Consider the following 6,350-nt stretch of genomic DNA (forward strand, 5'->3'; position numbering starts at 1 on the left):
GGCCTAGGGTGGTGCCTAATGGGCTAAGTGTATCTAAAAGCTATCCTAAAAAAAGAAACAAGAAAAGCCTAAGTCTAAATTAGGGCTGCCGAGGGTCACAATAAGGGATCAAATAATCCCTCAACCAAAATCTCCGAGGTGACTCAGAAAAAGGTAAGTCGTATGAGTAGTAATGGGCCACCAAGAACTATTGTGGAGCATTGAAAACGAATTTTAAAGACATGTGCTAAAGGGACAAAATTGAGGGTCTACAAAGATATCAAATTGTCAAATTGCCCATGATTCTGACATGAGATTAAGGTTAAATTCTTAAAACCATTTACAGAATCTTCATTACATAAGTACTAGACATGCCATAAAAAGATCTACATCATAAGGAGAGTAAGATGTATATATATAATTATCTCACTTACCCTGATATTTCTAAACTTTTTTGGACCATTATTATTACCTAATTTTGGTTTAAAGCAAACAATAGTTAAGTCATTCCCATCTTATATGAACCCGAGTGGTCAGCTGCTGATGTATGTGTATTTGTCTAATTCACAGATCTTGTGACACAGGGACACAGAGATGAGGCCCACCTAATGCAAGTAAAGGTAACAAACAATTAACTCAAACCTATGTTTCATGAACTCTGGTACAAGTGTCCATTGATGGTGTCTGTCTAAGCATCAAATTCGTCTAGGACACAAGGATATGACTAAATAATCTAATTTCCCTTTTCTATCGTACTACCCCTTATGTCAAATTGAAGTGCATAACAAAGGTGTCAAATTTCCGATAATAGTTTAAGGTTGCTTATAGTGCAATAGGGACTTGTTCTTTGTGTTTGTTGAACAACCTATCGAATATAATCCAAACTCTTGTCATGTCATGTCCAGCAATGTTGCTTCACATATTTTGAAGTGTCCATGTAACATAAACTCATGCAAATAGATAGAGTGGATTATCAAAACAAGGCCATGCAGAAAACCTATTACTATACAGTGATATGCACCTGCCTAACTAGAAAATGTATATAATAACACGCAAACATTTGGGCGTACATGTTCCCAAGAGGATTTCAATGAACAGATTAGGATGACATAATCAAACCTTCTTCCCATTCAAAAATTAAGTCATACCCTAATTTCAATGAATTTTGTGACCAACTCAAAATGCTGCTGGATTGACATATAACCTACCTTGAAGCAGCAACGGACAAGATAATAAACTGTCATACCCTTAACCATGATTGATGCTCCAACAGTAGGGTTGATAGAGGGAGGTAATGGCACCACTTTGTTTGCGGGAAGAATCTGCTCTTCACTATACGAGCCCATTGAGCCACCAGCATAAGCAACAACATTTCCAACTTTCCAGCTAGTTATACCAGGGCCAACAGCTGTTACCACTCCAACAGCCTCCACACCTGCAACCAGGGAAAACTCTGGAAAATTAGTCAGTTTCACTTATAACCTAGGATCAAAATGGTGAATCCATGTCAAATTCCTGCACTAATAAAAATTCTTAAGATCTCCGCATGTATCATGACTTTTAAAGTCTCAAAAAATGAAAAAACCTTCAAAAGATCCATTTGAGAGTTCAATAATCAATCCTTATAGCAAAACATATACATTAGGACTCTAGCATCTTGCTTTCCAGAATTCTTGCAAAAGCTCATGTAAAATATATCATGTCATTTCTTAAGCTAAAAGTTCATGATCCCATTTTTCTAATTTCTTTTTCTTTTTCTTTTTATTTTTTTTTCATAGGATTTTCTAGCTTCACTTCATTGATAAGGGTGGCTCCATATATAGGTGGAACAGGTAGAAACAAAGATCAAAATTATCTTGCAAAAAATAATAATTAAGGTATCAAACAAATAATTAACACCAAATTCCAGTCTCTGCATTTGCTGTCTTGGCAAAAATAAGTTATGCACAAGACATGAGAGATAAATGCCACACCAGTATTTGTGCCAATGACATAACAAGGATAATGGAAAGATTGAGTTTCCATGGAGGTAAGAGTAAGACCAATATTGTACACCCTTTTGTTTCTAAGATATGATAATTGATTGAAATAAAGAGAATTACTAGGATGATAAATCCTTTGAAACAGCAACAAGCCATAAAACCAAGAGTATATCCAAAAGGGCATTGCAGCTATTCTATGCCTCAAAACAAATCAAGGCAGGTAGCTATTTTCAATAAATAACTTTAAGAATGGTTGTGATGTGCAAGACTGCAAGACTAAATCATTTTTCTCAAACTGCTGAATTATGGAAGCAAGACTATCACAATATTTTTGCATTCAGGAAATATCATAAGCAGATGAACCACATTGTTCAAGGTCTAAAACTGTGATGCAAGTTCATGATTTTAGATATAAAAAGAAAACCTTACCCAGGTTTTTCCACATAGTTTGAAATGGGAGCAAACATATCCTCGGAAAAAGACATGATTGATCAGCAGAAATACAATTTTTTTTTCATTTTTTTTGTTTTGTTTTATGCCATGCAGGTTGAGCAAATCAGTAACTTTTCCAGCAGTAATGAAGGTGGACACTCTGGCTATGGATGAGTTCAAATTAAGTATTGATGATATCAAGATTCATGAGTATTGATGAGAACTGGATATCATAAAATAGGCATTTGATACCGCAGAGCTTTGTGTAGGAAATAACAGCAAAGAATGGAAATGCTTAAAGATGGATCAAAATGGAATGTTATTGTTTTCCTTGATAGCAGTAAGTACAAATTGAAGAAAAATTGTTAGTGTTAAAGATTTTTTGGAGCATGATATATATTGTGAGCCACATCCTAACAAGCTTAGGCTATGTTTGGTTCCCAAAAAATTTGAGGAAAATTGTGAGGGAAAGAAAAAATAGAAGAAAAATATAAGGCAAGCCAATAAATTATTTTTATATATTACTTCAAATTAACTTCATTTATTATAATTAACTTGCTTTTGCATTTTTTTATAGTAAAACCAAATATGAAAAAAATCATTTTCTTTAACATCTTTTCCTTGATGCTTTCCAGGAATCGAACAGTCTTAAGCTTTTAGAAAAATTAGTTACTCAACATGGTATAAGAGCTTTGGTTATCCCATCTAATTATCTGTGATCACAAATTTGCCACACATTTGTGTGTTCCCGTAATGATAAGAACACTTGAGATTGCACAGAATATGAATTTTAATATGACATTCTTTTTGTGGCTGTAATGTTCCATAATTGCTCTTATACCCTAAAAATACATCCTGAAGCACTTGATTGTTCTCCTGAAAAGAATACTCCTGCAGTAAGATGTTTACCATCAGAAATCCTATCCTTATTTTACTTATCTTTGTAAGTAATCATTTTATATATCAGTCACAATACTTTTCTTTAGACTATTAAACATGGGAAGACAAACCAATCAGAAGGTGAAGCCCTGCTATATTTGAAAATTTAGGCTTGCAAATGAAGTAACCACACATGATATATGCCCTAACCAGGACATTAGCACTCACGTAGTTATAACTACTTATGCATCATTCTACTTTCAATGTTGACAGGAATGAGATTTTCTTCCCTAATGCAGTAGACGAAATAACACAAACCTGGGGTGAATGGCATTGTAGCAATCTTATAAACTCCTTTGCGGATGTAGACATCAACGAAGTTAAGTCCAATGGCTTGGATCTTCACACGGATCTCACCTTCATTTGGCTCTCCTATTTGAACATCCTCCCGCTTCAGGACCTATTATCGTTTTGATCTTCTAGTAAGTAAAAATGTTGGAAGCACATTCATATATGGGTGCTCCAAAATTACAGCTACTCAAATCAGGACATAGTATATGGAAATGTAAACAAAATGGTTAATAATTCAAATGAAATCGTGATGCAAGGGGAAGTGAAATGCAAGGAGGGTAAATGTTTAGTATCACTTAAAGAACTCTAGGAATCACTCCTAGAAACCCTTAGGCTTCAAGCCCAAGTGCTCTTCATATCTCACAAAGAAATTAGTGGATGTTGGAAATTTTTATCATTCATTCATTGATTCTCTAAGCAGATTTCACTTTACAAGTTTTTTACTGATAAAATTGAAATTGATATAGTCCAAATTCATCCACCACATAACATTTGCAAATTGTTACCAAGGTTTAAAATGTATATGGCTAAAATATCGTGTATCGGAGGAAACTGACACAATCCTCAGCCAACCGATTTATCAATATTTTGCAGATTTTCACTGATTTTTATGTCAAGTCACCAATTTCTTTTGAGTTTTGACTTCCAAAATCTGGAATTGAGTTCTCAAAATTGGGCCCAAAAGCTTGCTTACAGCAACCCACCCTCCTTGCCCTTTGAGCCCAGCCCAATGTGGGAATGAAATGAAATATAACTTGGTTTGTAGAGGGGTAGGATTGAAACTCATGACCTCAGAGGCATTACAAGGAGCAGCTATGCCACCAAGCCAACTTTGTCTTCTATAATAATGTAATAATGTGAACATCAATTTATATATATTTAAACTATAAATGAACATTATATAGATTCATAAACGTAAATATCCTATACTTACCTATTTATATTATAAATATTATCTATATATATAAATGCATATTAAAATTATATATGCATATATTTATATATATTATAAATTAATTAAAATAAAATTATTACAAGTAAATTAATTTTAATTATCCTGTATTTTGTATAATAATTAAATATAAAATAAATATAAATTCATAAATAAAATTATCAACATTTTAAAATAAAAAATAATTATACATGTATCATAATTTCTTTTATTGTATTGAATACATTCAAATTATATAAATTTCTATAAAATGTACTTTTAAATTCTGAATATTATTACTAGATATTACAAATTATATCATCCATATATCAATTTCTTTAACAAAACAACCTCAAAATGTCCATTATTACTTCTTATATCATTTTCTAGAATTTTAATGAGTTTTAATTGATTTCTGTCTAATCGATGTTTTATTTCAGAATATCCACTGATATTTCCCGATATATCCATCGAGTTACCTTTCATCCTTGGTTGTTGCTACAAACTAAATTAAAGCATGACCAAATACCATTGCATTCTAAATACTCCTAATGTCAATTATAAGGAATACATCAACACTCAACATAATCTTCCCAATTTGTCAATAATCAACATAAACCTTAGAAGAAATGACCAACTACCAAAATACACAAGTAAGAAAAAAAAAAGATCATAACTTTTTCAAGACAAGAAACAGAGGAACTACAATAGAAATGATGTAGCCCTGCTCTATGTTGCTGAGAAAAACTGAGGAAAAGAAAAGAAATTGTTAAAGATCATGGATTCTCAAAATCAACATCCACCAAGAGAAAGCCCAGGTAATAGACTGGGCTCGGTCAAGGGAAGGCCTTTTTGTTTTCTAAGCTCCCAAATAAAGAAAAAATAAAACATTAAATTTCAAAAGTTTTTAACTTATTGGCATTTTCCTCCATTTTCTCAGCAACCAAACAGAGCAAACAGGCAAAACATGAAATTGGGAATTACAGCACAGAATTGGGGTTGTTCCGAATCGATTTAATAAAACTGGGTAATCGTGATTTTGGACAAAGAGAGACAGACCTCAGGGCCACCAAGTTCATAAACCCTGATGGCTTTTACCATTTGTTGCAGCTGCTGACGTGGAAAATGCCCTAGGCACTGGTTTGGCAGTGAATTCGGGTTCTAAGGAGATGTTCTCCTTCTTACTGAGCAGTATCTAGAGTAGAATTAGTAAACGTCTTTTCTGGTAATGGCCTGGAAAAAATGGGTCTAGAGTGGCTGGCGGAGAAAACCTCGTCTTGAAAGATCCATTTACGAAACTAGTTGACGTTTCCTATGTCTTCACTCTTCGATAACGATGGAAAAGTTATGTATGCAATGACAACAGCATGTATATGTTTTATACTTATCAAATTTGAAAGTTTATAATAACTGGCCTCAGGTTTTGACCACATACATCTAACCATACAAATTTCATTACGTACTTTTCTTATTTCGTGATGAGTGAAAATATGAAATGATAAGAATTAGCGAAGTATTTGATAAAATTTTAAATTTATAAGGATTATATGTATTTAACCAAAACTTTAAGGGAGTTGAATGAAATTTTGACTTTTTATAATAATAATATTAATCATTTAAAAATTTGCACTCAATGAACATGAGGGAGGAATGTAAATTTTGTAAAATATAACCTTTAACCAATGTTTAGAATATAGCAGGAAGGAAGGGATAATGGAAGAGCGTAACTAATCCTCTCATTTATCATACTTCATCCTCAATCAAATATAACTAGGGGAAAAACTTGAAGTATCATA

At 32.9% G+C, this 6,350-nt stretch overlaps 1 pseudogene; it reads right to left on the bottom strand.

Annotated features, from left to right (window-relative positions):
• The window catches only part of LOC117922224, a 52,553-nt pseudogene extending 46,672 nt beyond the window's left edge, over positions 1–5,881 (bottom strand).
• Positions 5,882–6,350: the final 469 nt, after the last annotated feature.

Source organism: Vitis riparia, chromosome 9 (assembly GCF_004353265.1).
Source record: "Vitis riparia cultivar Riparia Gloire de Montpellier isolate 1030 chromosome 9, EGFV_Vit.rip_1.0, whole genome shotgun sequence".
NCBI classification, from domain to species: Eukaryota; Viridiplantae; Streptophyta; class Magnoliopsida; order Vitales; family Vitaceae; genus Vitis; species Vitis riparia.